General features: G+C 36.0%; 1 protein-coding gene across 2 annotated transcripts in view; it reads left to right on the top strand.

Moving 5' to 3' along the window:
- Window positions 1-6,430: 6,430 nt before the first annotated feature.
- Window positions 6,431-14,832, top strand: part of ARHGEF37 (Rho guanine nucleotide exchange factor 37) — an 81,957-nt gene continuing 73,555 nt past the window's right edge. For both annotated transcript variants that reach the window (XM_074212663.1, XM_074212662.1), the window contains exon 1: window positions 6,431-6,605. The gene's annotated coding sequence lies outside the window, so the exon portion shown is untranslated. The remainder of the gene's footprint in view (window positions 6,606-14,832) is intronic.

Raw genomic sequence — 14,832 nt, 5'->3', positions numbered from 1 at the left:
AGGTGAATTTGTTACAGGAAAAAAAAAAACTAAACCAAATGCTCTTTAATAGGTAACCAAGTTTGCTCTTGGAGAAGAATTCAGAAAATATACCTTCTTCTCTTGTGTGAAGAGGGGAATATGGGTATGCAATATTACATATATTGTCAGACATGAATAAAGTGTTGATTGGTTAAACTGAATTGACTGGTTAAGAGAGGGAACAGGGGTGTGTTTTGGATGTATTTCAGGAAATGAAGGGATGTGTTTTTTCAGGAAATGAAGGGATGTGTTTCAGGAAATGAAGGTCAGTCAGTCAACAAGAATTTATTAAATACCTACCATATGCCAGGCTCTATGTTAACCATTGTAGATATGAAGTAATGTATAAGTCCTTACCCTCAAGGAGATAACAGTCTAGAGAGAGAGGGATAATATGCAAACAACTATATGCAAACAAGACATAGACAATATCAATTGGAAATAAGCAATAGAAATTTAGCACAAGTATTAAGGTGGTGCTGAAGCAAGCTATCAATAAAAATGAATTTTGAAGATGAAAGACTTGGACCAAACTTGGGGTTCCCTCCTCTGACTCTCTGATCCTATGATTCTAGATATGTGATCCTGCAATCACTGCTTTAAAAGACCTCCTCTGTTGTCTCTGCAACAAGGTATTTCACTTTTTACAGTTCTAATATTTATTCTGTTTTTATTATATTCAGCTGAAACCTACATCTCTGAAACTTCCACTTAGTTCTTCTATATCTGTCCTTTGTAGTCAAGCAGAATAATTTCAATTCTGCTTCAAAGAAACACACTTTGAATATTGCTGATGGTGACTACATCTCGGTGTACCTGAACCTAGCTCTATCTGGCTTGGAAAAGTTGATTGTTCTATTTTCAGTGTAAACATTTACACCTCAGAAATTCTAATCATTACAAATCAGAGCTTGACTATTTATTTTGATTATCTAGGTTTAAGAAAGTGTTAATAATGCATATTAAAATTAAAAATATGCTGGGCAAGTCACCAGGACTAGAGAAGAAAACTCAGGGATTGGTAGCATCATCAGGGTGAAGATTTGTTGACAGTAGGTTGTCAATGATGGTGATTGATGATACTGATGATGATGATAGCTGGCATTTATAAAGAACTTTAGGGGCAGCTAGGTGGTGTAGTGGATAGAGTACTAGCCCTGGAGTTAGGAGGACCTGAGTTCAAATTTGACCTCAGACACTTAATAATTACCCAGCTGTGTGACCTTGGACAAGTCACTTAACCCCATTGCCTTGCCAAAAAAAAAAATTAAGGTTTGTAGAGGGCTTTATATCCACTTTCTCATTTGAACCTCACAACTACCTTGTACCTAACTACCCTACTTTCAGGAAAGCTAACACTAGGGAATTGCTTCAGCTCAGATGTTCTAAGAGTAAATGGGCTAAACCTTTGTGGAGTCCTTACTAACTCTGGTACCACGATAGTGAGTTCCCAGGAGTGGGAGGGATGTTTAAAGAGGAGCAAATCAGCACAAGTTGGAAAAACCTGTGAATCAAAGTTCTGATGCCAAATAGAACTGGTATTTGGCCTGTGAGTGGCTGCTACACTTCTAGCTAGGAAAAACAGGGAGACCAGACTTGAAATAAAAAAATCAAATATTTGAAGATAGCTATCATATCAACATCATCTTGAGGCTAAACACTTTCCTTTTATTCATTCATTACTAGTGTGGTATACTATCTCTACCTTTGAACCAACCTGTCCACCAATTCATCAAGATTATTCGCAATATGAGATGCCCAAACTGAACACCAAGTTGCAGATGTGATTTATCCAAGGTAAGGTCTGTTTATTGCCAAAGTAAGTTATGTACATATTTACCCGAGTCATCTTTGGGAGGAATGAATAGCTATTTCTGAAATCTTGCCTACCCTTCTCCAAAGGACACTTTGATCCCTTCCTGAAGGAAAACTAGAGAAGGGGCCATGAAGCTACTCAGTTTTCCTTTGATAGAAGGGTGCCAAACTAGAATTATAGCTTTCTTTATCTACCCACTTAAATATTGCTAGTTTGAGGTGATGATGTTTTTCTTAGCTTTAAGTTATTTTTGGTCACTATCCCTTAATGAGAAAGGGGTACCCTAATCTTATAGCCAAAGGCTTGATTCCTTTCCACCAAGTGCTAGGATAAAGGAAATTTCAAGTGTAGAGAGGCCCATGGGTAGTCAGGGTGTATCTCAGAGAGAGGCAGAATAGACATCTCCAGCCTCTTCTTTCCCTACTCTACTTTAAGAAAGATTTTCATTCCACTAGAAGAGAAAGCAAGAAGTTGGGACCAAGGTCATTCAATTCTCAGAGAGAAGAGGTGCTAGGTCAGTATTATAGTAATCTGTTCCCTTAAATATTATTATTCTAGGGATATAATCAAGCCCAATCTAGCTTCTGATCACTTTGTCATTAATAGAATAGAAGAACCCCAAGTTCTAAATCCAAGGCTTGACTGCCCCAGATTTCAGTACAATTAGTATATAACAAATAGCAAAGAGACCCATTTATCCAAATCATGGCAAAACAAAAATCAGAGAAGGCATATACAGGAAACTATATAGTACAAAATACTGAGTGAAGGAACTCTCCTACTGGGAATAAAAGAGTTTTCTCACTAAATAACTGAATTCGACCAAGAGAGAGTTCTTGATCTCACCCTGGGGAAAACTCTCTACACTCTTTTGAATAGCAAACTGGGGCCAGGGATATGATGGAGACTGCCAACTCCATTCATGTCTTCCTATTGCCTTTTCCTTCAGCATCTTGAAGAGGAGTTGGCCCCTTCTATTTTCTCTCTTGAAACTGGAACCCAGAATATTCTGAAGCAACTTGAACCTTAGAGGAGACGTAAAGCTTGAAGAGTTCTGAAAAAGACTGGTTAGACTTTTGCTCTCTACACTCCACCCTGCCCCTCACTCAGAATGGGGCATTCATCTCCAATGATAAGCAGAGAATCCCATTCTGAGAGTGTTTGAAATGGTTTTACAAATAAGACCATTCCAAATATTGAATAGTGTATAAATTCATTTATCCAAAAAGATAGCAAACAGAAATCAAAGAAATTATACAGATTATAGTATACCAGATAGTACACAGAGTCAATGAGTTCTCCCACTAAGATTAAGATATCTCTGCTCCCCTAAGAAAAAGAAATTTCTATCTCAAGGAAAAATTTTAAATCTTTGATAAGGCAATCTGAAACTCAAGGGACATATGAACTTTAAAAAATCTGTAATCTCTATGCATCTCTTCTCAAAGAGAGACTGGAATGTTCTATGCCCTCTCACCAAACTGGAAGAATAATGTCTCTTTTCTCTCAAGCTCTCTAATTAATGCTGCCCCTATGAAAACATGCATTATTGAATGATCCTCATAGACCAGTGAAGAGAGTCTTATACAAATGCTCCAAGTTTGAGACTTGGCTTACACCAAGGTAGCCTCTCACCTTCATCATCTTGGACACTATGTCCTAATTAATGTAGTTTTAGTATAAGAAACTATGTAGTACAATGAAAAGAACTTCAAGTCCCGAGATTAGGATCTAAATCTTACCTCAGATATTTCCTGCTGTGTGGCTATGGGTAAATCATTTAATTTCTAATTTCTTCAGTTTGAATACAGGGATAAAAATATTTATGCTGAAAAGCAGTATGACATAGAAAATCAGTCTTGGGGTCAGGAGATGAGTTCAAATCTCAGTTCTAACATAAATTGTATGATGCTAGGGCAAAAAAAATGGCTCCGGCAACTTCAAAAGACTATAAATGGCAGAATAGCAATGAAATCACAGTTTTAGAAAATAATGTGTTCATAATGTGGTTACTGTAAGGAAAATGTTTTATAAACCATATAGCATTATAAAAATGTGTGCTATCAAGATGGAATAAGGTAAAGTTAGCTATTTTTGATTACCCCATCATACTGTTTATTCATATTGAGCTTGTGGCCCCATAAACCCCAAGTCTTTTTTACTAAAATTGTTGTCTAATTATATATCTCCCATTCTGTACATATAGATGATTAAAAACAGCAACAAGAGTAGAACATCACGTTTATCTGTATTAAATCTTTAGCTATTTAAATATGACTCAAGCTTTTTTATTAACTTTTTTTTTGGCAAGGCAGTGGGGTTAAGTGACTTGCCCAAAGTCACACAGCCAAGGTAATTATTCAGTATCTGAGGCTGAATTTGAGCTCAGGTCCTCCTGACTCCAGGGCTGGTGCTCTATCCGATAAGCCACCTAGTTGCCCCCCCCCCCCCCCAAAGCTTCTAATCAAGACTTTTTTGGATCATGATTCTGTTATATAATGTTTTAACTACCTCTTTTAGCTTTCAATCACAAATTTGATAAACATTCATTTATACTCTTCTTTCTGCTATTGATATATATGTCTAATATCACAGGGTCAAAGTGAGATCTCTTGAGTACTCTATACCACAGGTCACATTAATTTATTAGTCTCTTCTTTTTAAGTCTAGTCTATTCAATCAGTTTCTAATCTATTTAACTACACAGTCAACTAATCCAAACCTTTCCATCTTGCTCTTGAGTGATTTTGTCAAATACCTTGCTGAAATCTGGATATACTAGTTCTATGGCATTCTGATTCTGATTTATCTGTATAGCTATCATGTCACACCTCTTTTTTTTTTTAGGTTTTTTGCAAGGCAAATGGGGTTAAGTGGCTTGCCCAAGGCCATACAGCTAGGTAATTATTATTATGTGTTTGGGACCGGATTTGAACCCAGGTACTCCTGACTCTAGGTCCAGTGCTTTATCCACTGCACCACCTAGCTGCCCCAGCTATCATGTCAAAAAACAAACAAAAAAAAGCAACAACCCAACATGAAGTTAGTCTGGAATAATCTGTTCCTGGATGAGTCCATGTTAGCTTTTATTGACCTCCCTTCCCTTTGTAAATACTCACAAACCATTCTTTTATTGATGATTTCTAGAATTTCCCAAGGAAAGAAAGTCAAGCTTATGGATCCTTAATTTGGAGAATCTACTTTTTTTGAAAACTGGAATATTTTGCTTGTAGTTCAACAGCTTCCCTGTTCTGCATGATTTTTTTCAGAGATTTCTGAAAAAGGTATTGCCTTCACAACCTCTAGTTCTTTTAATACCTCCAATTTCTCTAGAATGGGTGACTTTAAGTCAATCACAGTAGCTAAATGCTCTTTTTCTATCTTTTCTCTGTCTCCTTTTCTTCCTTCTTTACTTCCATCCATCACCATCCATCTCTTCCTTAATTGTCTTGTTCCCTCTTCATTCTCTTTAATGGTAGAATAGTTGCTACTTTGATTTGGGTGAGAAAAATATCCTCTTTAGAAATTTCCCCCACTAAAGAAATCCCAGCTATAGGCCAAAATGAATAAATAATGTGTACCACCTACATTGTGGTGTTGTTGTAAGGAAAATGCTTTATAAACTTTTTAGCATTACAAAAATGGGAGTTAGAGGTGGCTGGGTGGTGCTGGCCCTGGAGTCAGGAGTACCTGGGTTCAAATCCGGTCTCAGACACTTAATAATTACCTAGCTATGTGACCTTGGGCAAGCCACTTAACTCCATTTGCCTTTCAAAAACCTAAAAAAAATGTGTTAGTAAAATGTCATTAACTTGTTCCTTCTCCTTTGTCTCTGTCTCTCAGTTTTTCCTCCTCTTCCTATCTCCCCTCTCCTTTTTTTTTCTTCCTCGGTTCTCTACCATATATATATATATATATATATATATATATATATATATATATAATGTATATATAAATAAAATAAATGAAGATAATTATTCTCCATTTTGAAGGAGAATAAGGTAAGAATAAAATAATAAGTATGTAATATTATTCTCCATTTTGTAAGAGAATTAACTGATATGCAAAGAAGCACAGCCAAGCAGAGAGTAAATATTAGCTATCAATGGCTATTAATTAATGAACCCTAGAAGCACTTCCCTGAGAGCCAAGAGTACTGGATTTTTATCCCAGCTCTGCCTGAACTAATCTGCTCTGCGGTCTTAGATGTCATATTCCCTTCTCTGAATCTTGGGGAATAAATGGGAGTAAAATGGGAAAGCTCCGGGCGATTGATTAAAGCGCCATCCGCGTAATTCTAAACTCAAAAAGCTTGCATCAAGAAATTGATGGTTTAAAACGTACGTTGGAATTTTCTTCCCTCCACTTCCATGCTTTGGTTGAAGCTTAATTAGAGGTCGTGTGTGGCCGAGATAAAGCAGTATAACCTGGAGTCAGGCGGGATCCCACATCTGGCTAACTGCCCCAAACTGACTGCTTTGTCAGCCTTTGGACCGACTCTATAGGACTCAGTCTTTCAGCCTGGGGGGGGGGGGGGGGGGGGGAGCCATCTGACTGTCAACAAAAGGAGCTGAGGCTGCTCGTGCGCATGCACGTTACTCCGGAGGCAGGTCCGGTCCCGCCTGCCCGCCCGGTTCTGCCTGCACCCTGGGCTGGCCATGGAGAAGGAGTCAGAGTTGATTCATTTTTTTCAGAGACAGGGACTACCTTAAGCAGCCTGAACCGAGGGGAGGAGGCTGCGGGAGTCCTGCGCCCTGGGGATTGGGAGGTAAGTGGAAGACGGTGCTAAATGTCAGAATGGTTGGAGAGCTCCTCAAACAGGTTGCCCGGTCCGGAGGAGACCCGCTGAACGATGCCTTCGCCTGGGCGTGTGGTGGGCACAGCCCACCCTGCGGAGCGCCGCCGCTCGGCCAGGCTGTGGAGGGGCTGGGGCAAGCGAAGACTTGACTTGTCGGGAAGGAAAGGCCAGGACGCCCATCACCAGGTGCCGACAAGGCGAATTGGGGCGTTGTTTCTCTGTCAGGCTGGGAATCAATTCTGGATGTTTCCAAGGAGGAAAAAAAAAATTTAAAGCCACCCTCCGTGCCAAAACTCTTCTGAATTCGCGCTCTGACTTTTCAGGGAACTATACTGGGCCCTTTAAAAAGCAGGTGCTGCTTGATAACACAGTGCCAGATTGGCAGCAGAACAAAATCTGGGTCTGTGGGTTGGAAGAAATTGGGGCACGTCTTTATATAAATAGCATTTTAACAGGGGAGCCCCTGGAAAGTCGAGTTCAAGTCCAAATTTTGCTGACCTACCCTGAGAGATTTTTGTAGGTCATGTGACATCTCCAAGCCTTGATTTCCTCATATTTAAGATGGAAAGGACAACATTTCTACTGACTATCCCTCAGGGATATTCTGAGAATCCAATAAGGTGAAAAAGGAATTTATAAATACAGTTCACCATGTTATTATTATTGTTATTGCCCAGAGTACAAATAAAGGTATCCTTGACTTCATGGAATAGAATCTCTGCAATAGTGAACCATATTTTTTTTAAACAGTTGAAAATTGTATGGAGAGGGGGAAATGAATCCATCATCTTATTTAGTACACCAAAGCTTTAAAAATTAAAGTGTCTCCAAGATATAAAATTGCAAACCATCCATGCCTAAGCATCTTGAGCAACCCTTTCACACGCCCATTTACAGACTTTTGTCCATGTGAGTTGCCTAGTTTTTTTAATTAATGTTCTATTTCATCTTGAAATAACAAATTTTTTATCATTTAGAGGTTTACAAAAAGATCTATTGCTTGACAGTTTTGCAACAATGTCAAAACATTTCAAGGTTATTGACCTAGTAGCAAATTTGTTAGCATTTTGTTTTGTTTCCTTATGATCAAAATAATAAAGTAGTTTATACAGAAGCTAATTCATCTTTTCCCTCTTCTGATTTCCCTTATATAATTCAAGTCAATGTGTCCCCCATCTCCCAAATTATTTTAAAGTGTTTTTGTCCTTTAAGCTATAGTATAAAAAAACTATACAAAATGAGAATAAATATTAAATAAAAAATAAAAAAAATAAACTATAGGAGCAAGGAGCAACTAGGTGACAGAGGATAGAGCACCAGCCCTGGAGTCAGGAGTACCTGAGTTCAAATTCAGCCTCAGATACTTAATAATTACCTAGCTGTGTGACCTTCGCTGGTCACTTAACCCCACTGCCTTGCAAAAAAAAAAAAACCTTAAAAAAACTATAAAGGAGAAGACCTTTTTCTACATTAACTCTAAAATTCCACTATATTTCAAAACCACTACAGGCTTTGGGGAATATAGAAAAGAATAGTGAATTCAGAATCAGAAGAACTTGGGTTTAAGTTTGGCCCCAACAGTTAATTTCCTGTTTTTTTTTTTTAACACTTATTAGCTGTGTGACCATGGGCAAATTATATAACCTCAGAAGTTGAATTCAATGATCTACAAAATGCAAGTTTTCCATAAGGAAAATACATTGTAAATGGAAACATGATGAGTAATTGTGACTATTAATATTGAATATAAGGATGATAAAAAGATTTAAAATAAATTAACAAATAAAGGGTAGCATCTTTACATATTTTTTTAATCCTTTCTCTTCCCTGTCTCCTCTCATATTCAACTTCTCCTTATCCATGGATTCCATCCCTATAAACTACAAATATTTAAAAGTTTCCTTCATCCTTTAAAAAAAAATCTTCATTTGACTCTACTATCCCCCTAAATCTGGCATCTGTGAATTTTTCTTTTTTTTAATATTTATATAATTATTTCAATATAATTTGACATTTTTTGTAATTATATATATTTATTTTGGTGGGATCTATAGGCTTCAAGAGATTACCAAAGGGATTCCTAATACAAAAAAGATTAAGAACCTCTTATTTAAATTATTGAGGTGTAATGTCTCTTTTTAGCCAAACCTCTAAAAAGAACTGTCACTTATTTTCCTTTCACTCATTTCTAAGGCCTTATAGAAAGGCAGTGGCAGAAGTCTAGTGCTTTTTTTTTTTTTTGCATTATCTTGCATATTTATAGATTTAGGGTATGTGGACTAGAAATCGAGAGGGGTGAGAAATGACATATAGGAAAATCATTTTAAAAAAATTAGAGATCAGACCCTGCAGATTCTCTCATTATTTACATGTCCCTAGGCTAGTGACTTCATTCTTTTAAGTTCAGGTATCTTTATCTGCAGAATTGGAAGTTAAGTGATATTAATGCCTTTTTCAGCCTCAATTAAGGAATTAAGGAAGTCTCACCTGGAGAAGACTAGACTTGAGAATGCTAAGGGCTTCATGCATTAAAATGCTATCTTCCAGAAAATCTATTAAGCTTATTTTTCTTGGTCCTAGCAGAGGATTGTAGGAAATAGAGAGGCAGATTTCAGTTCTGAATAAGAAAAAAAAATTCTTAAAGCTAATTTTCAAAAGAAATGGGCTACTTTGGGGTGCAGTCCTTTTTTTTGACCAGAGGATTTCAAACAGGAAAAATAATCCCATGTTTTGAAAGCTGTTGATCTACCAGTTTAAGATACCCTTTAGATCTTAATGCTCAGATTTTTAGGATCCTTAATCCTAGTTCCACTACTCACAAGCTGTAATATCCTGAGAAAGTCATTTTGCCTGAGCCTTGCCCATGTTTTCCAGGTCTTCATTCAGTTCTGAAAGGGCAAAGACAGGTGGGGAGGACAAAACTTAATAAAATTCAGGGAAAATAAGGAATTGTAATGAGTTGTAAACAGAGATTTAAATGGTCTCATAATGTCAGTCAACTGGTCAGAGGGAGTATTCAGGCTTGGTTTATCAACCATGGAATAATTTTTGTTTCATGGAGAGTTCCAGCCTTTTTGCTGGAGGAATAAAATTGCCATTGGATGATGCATAGCTTTTTGCTTGCAGATTCCATCCTTCTCACTTTTCCCCACTCTGAAAAGGCTTCAGGTCAGTACTGCCTTTTACTCCTAAGAAAAGTACTTTGTGACAAAGAAAATTCTGACTCTGATTTATGCAAATTGGGGTAAGAAAACAGTATCTAGAATTACTGGCTCTCTCCTGAGAAAACTGATGATCACTTTTCTATTCCAGCAAAAATCCAGGAGGAGGGAAAGGGGATAGTTCTTGTCCCCTACTGTGGTTTCCAGATCATTTCAGTCCTATTGTAACCACCAAGCTATCATTGCATTCCATCAAACTGGTTTACTTGTTACGGGAGGAACTTGTCATTCCATCTTCCACTTCTTTACTTTTTCACAGGTGTCCCTCCTGCCTCCCATATCTATAATATATTCCCTTGTTCCTTTTTCCTCTTAGAATTCTAAGCTTTCTTCAAGATTCAACGCCAGTGACACTTTTAATTGAAAATCTTTCCAAACAAGTGTTCTCTCCTTTCTCATATTATCTTATATTTTACTTTTGTATCCCTTATCCCTTTATTCCACTCCTTTACCCACTGCAAACTCCTTCAGGACAGGAACTATCTTTCAAAGTTTTTGATGTATTTTAAGACCCTAACATAGTATCTTGCATAGGATAGAATGTTATTGACTTTTTAAATTTGTTGAATGTTCTCCTCTTCACAGTCCTTGTGAGGGAGAAGAATGAAAGTAGTAAAATCCTTCTTCCAAGGTTCAGGAAATTTGCTGTTGCCATTCTTCTCCCATCTTTATGGCTGCTATCTGCCAACCAGTGGATTGTTCTCATTTTTTTCCCTTAGAAATAATAATTATTATCAATCATTTCAAGTATAATCAATTATACTTTGTCATTAATTTCATTTAAGTTAATACATTTCTTTTTTTAAGAAAGATTTTATTTATTTTGAGTTTTACAATTTTTCTGGTATTCTTGTTTCCTCCCCCCACTCCCCTACAGAAGGCAGTCTGTTAGTCTTTACATTGTTTCCATGGTATACATTGATCTAAGTTGAATGTGATGAGAGAGAAATCATATCCTTCAGGAAGAAACATAAAGTATAAGAGATAACAAAATTACAAAATAAGATAATTTTTTCCCCTAAATTGAAGGTCTTTGGTCTTTGTTCAAACTCCACAATTCTTTCTCTGGATACAGATGGTATTCTCCATCATAGATATCCCAAAATTGTCCCTGATTGTTGCACTGATGGAATGAACAAGTCCATCAAGGTTATTCATCACCCCCATGTTGCTGTTAGTGTGTACAGTGTTCTTCTGGTTCTGCTCATCTCACTCAGCATCAGTTCATGCAAATCCCTCCAGGCTTCCCTGAATTCCCATCCCTCCTAGTTTCTAATAGAACAATAGTGTTCCATGACATACATATACCACAGTTTGCTAAGCTATTCCCCAAGTGAAGCACATTTACTTGATTTCCAATTTTTTCCCACCACAAACAGGGCTGCTATAAATATTTTTGTACAAGTAATGTTTTTACCCTTTTTCATCATCTCTTCAGGCTATAGACCCAGTAGTGGTATTGCTGGGGCAAAGGGTATGCACATTTTTTGTTGCCCTTTGGGCGTAGTTCCAAATAGCTCTCCAGAAGGGTTGGATGAGTTCACAGCTCCACCAACAGTGTAATAGTGTTCCAGATTTCCCACAACCGTTCCAACAATGATCATTATCCTTTCTGGTCATATCGGCCAATCTGAGAGGTGTGAGGTGGTACCTCAGAGAAGCTTTAATTTGCATTTCTCTAATAATTAATGATTTAGAGCATTTTTTCATATGGCTGTGGATTGCTTTGATCTCCTCATCTGTAAATTGCCTTTGCATATCCTTTGACCATTTGTCAATTGGGGAATGGCTTTTCGTTTTAAAAATATGACTCAGTTCTCTGTATATTTTAGAAATGAGTCCTTTATCAGAATCATTAGTTGTAAAGATTGTTTCCCAATTTACTACATTTCTTTTGATCTTGGTTACATTGGTTTTATCTGTGCAAAAGCTTTTTAATTTAATGTAATATAAATCATCTAATTGGTTTTTGATGATGTTCTCCAACTTTTCCTTAGTCATAAACTGCTCCCCTTTCCATAGATCTGACAGGTAGACTAGTCCTTGATCTTCTAATTTGCTTATAGTATTGTTTTTTATGTCTAAGTCCTGTAACCATTTGGATCTTATCTTGGTAAAGGGTGTGAGGTGTTGGTCTAATCTAAGTTTCTTCCATACTAACTTCCAATTATCCCAGCAGTTTTTATCAAAGAGGGAGTTTTTATCCCAATGGCTGGACTCTTTGGGTTTATGGAACAGCAGATTACTATAATCATCTCCTGCTTTTACACCTATTCTATTCCATTGGTCCACCACTTTCTTAGCCAATACCAAACAGTTTTGATGACTGATGCTTTACAATATAATTTTAGATTAGGTAGGGCTAAGCCACCTTCTTTTGTACTTTTTTTCATTAAGTTCCTGGCAATTCTTGACTTTATTTCTCCATATGAATTTACTTACAATTTTTAACTCATTAAAGTATTTTTGTTTGGAATTTTGATTGGTAGGGCACTAAACAGATAGTTTAGTTTTGGTAGAATTGTCATTTTTATTATATTAGCTCTACCTATCCATGAGCAGTTGATATTTGCCCAGTTATTTAAATCTGATTTAATTTATGTGAGAAGTGTTTTATAATTTTATAATTGTTTACAAAAAGAAGTCTGTCTTGGCAAATAGATTCCCAAGTATTTTATATTGTCTGAGGTTACTTTGAATGGGATTTCTCTTTCTAGCTCTTCCTGTTGTATTTTGCTAGACATATATAGAAAAGTTGAGGATTTATGAGGATTTATTTTATAACCTGCAACTTTGCTAAAATTGCTAATTGTTTCCAGTAGTTTTTTGGATGATTTCTTGGGATTCTCTAGGTAGACCATTTCAATGAATTAAGTGTAACTTTAGTCATTCCTTTAAATATCCAGTAGGATTCTTCATTTGTCCATTTATTCCTATTTATGATTCTTATTTTATGGCCATGGTTAATCTGTATTTGATCTTTCTGATTCTGTTTTTACATTTTAATACTATTTCATAAAGTCTTCTCATTTTTCTTAGTCCTCATATTTGTTCATTTAATTCCATTATATTCATTCCCTTAGTTTACACAAATTATTTAACCGTTCTATTGTCACTTATCATAAAGAGTTGAACATTACTGAAACAACAGAACAATATTGCTCATTGCATTGATCTGAGTTCTGATGTCTTCAATATTGTTTTCCTGAGATTCTATTGTTAAAATTTTCAGTAGGCAAGCATTTTACACCTCAGGAATCAGAATACAATTTGTGAATTGTGTATATTTAAGAAAATGGTAGCAAAAATGTTAATAAAGCAGATTAAATTTAGATTTTGTTGTTAAACATTTACCAGTAAGCCACTAAGAAGTATTGCAGGAGGACCCAGTTAAGATTAAATAACATAAATTTGTATCCCGATCCCTTGGCTAAATGCTAAATAAATGCTTTTTTGGTTGGATATAGATAAATATTTTTTCCTTATTAAGTAAAGGTCTCCACTTCTATGTCTTTTAGAAATTTTAATATAATTAAGGAAGTGCTCTATTTTGTATAAGATTTTTTTCTACCTCTAGTGAAATAATCCTATGTTTTTGTAAGTAATGAGTTGTTATGCTAATTATTTTCCTAATACTAAACCATCCTTGCATAACTACAATGTGGTCATGATGAATTTTTAAAAACATTTGTTATTATTTAGTCATATCCTATTCTTAATGACCTTATTTGGATAGTCTCCAACTCAACATTCTATTAAAGACATTTAAAAAAATATATAGGTTTCTATTTCTATTTTTTATTTTTGTGTTACTGGGATTTCCTCTACTCTCTCCCTCCTTTGCCCAGGGAGCTTAACAAATAATTTTATTAAAAAAAATTCATAAAAATCAATCTATATTTTTAAAAAAATCTAATATGTCATCTTTCATATTCCTGGACTTCTGCATAGGAACAGAAAAGTATCTTCTCATATCTCTTTTTAGGGTCAACTTTATTTCTTATCATTTCATAACATTCAATTCTGTTGTTGAGTATTGGTTACTTTTTTTTCTCCAAATTTCAACATTTACATCCAGAACCTTGAGTTTCAAATTCTCTCCCTTCCTACTATCCCACTCTCCTCATTGAGAAAGCAAGTTCCTTGGTGTAGGTTAAAAATGTGTACCCATGTAAAACTTTATTACTATAGTCATGTTGTAAAAGTAAACATAATCTCCGCCCCCAAAGAAAGAGAAACCTTGAAAAAATTAAGAGAAAAAAAGTGTTTCAGTCTGTATTCAGATACCAACAGCTCTTTCTTGAATGGATAGCATTCTTTATTATAAGTCCATCAAAGAAATTGCTTCATTATTTTTTTCCTCAGTTGCTATTTCTACCTGTATGTCCCTCCATTCTGTTCCCCTCGCCCCCATTTATTCTATTCTCTCTCTTCTTCCAACCTGTCCCTCCTTAAAATTATGCTGTATTTAACTACCCTCTTTCATAATCTTCCCTCTCTTCTATCACTTACATCTTACTCCCGTCCCCCTGTCCTCCTTCTCCTATCCCTTTTCTCTTCTCTTTTCCTCTAGGGAAAGATAGATTTCTATATCCAATTGAATGTGTATGTTATTCCCTCTCTGATACACTTCCTATGAGAATGAAGTTTCACTCATTTCCACTCAACTGTAAAAGCTTTTTCTTGGCTCTTTTATGCAAAATAATGTATCTTATCTTATCTCTCTTTTCCCTTTCTCTTCCATTAACTCCATCTTTTTAAATATACTTTCAAATTCAACTCCTTCGTTTGCCTTGTCTATATATGCTCCTTCTAATTGCTGTGATAAATGAGAAGGTTCATATGAGTTATCAGTATCACCTTCCCATGCAGGAATACAAGGAGTTCAACATCATTAAATCTCTCATAATTTGCCCTTCCAGTCCACCCTTTCTAGGCTTCACCTGAGTCCTGTACTTGAAGATCAAACTTTCTGT

Source organism: Macrotis lagotis, chromosome 1 (genome assembly GCF_037893015.1).
Source record: "Macrotis lagotis isolate mMagLag1 chromosome 1, bilby.v1.9.chrom.fasta, whole genome shotgun sequence".
Lineage (NCBI taxonomy): Eukaryota > Metazoa > Chordata > Mammalia > Peramelemorphia > Peramelidae > Macrotis > Macrotis lagotis.
This window is presented reverse-complemented; position numbering and strand designations above follow the sequence as displayed.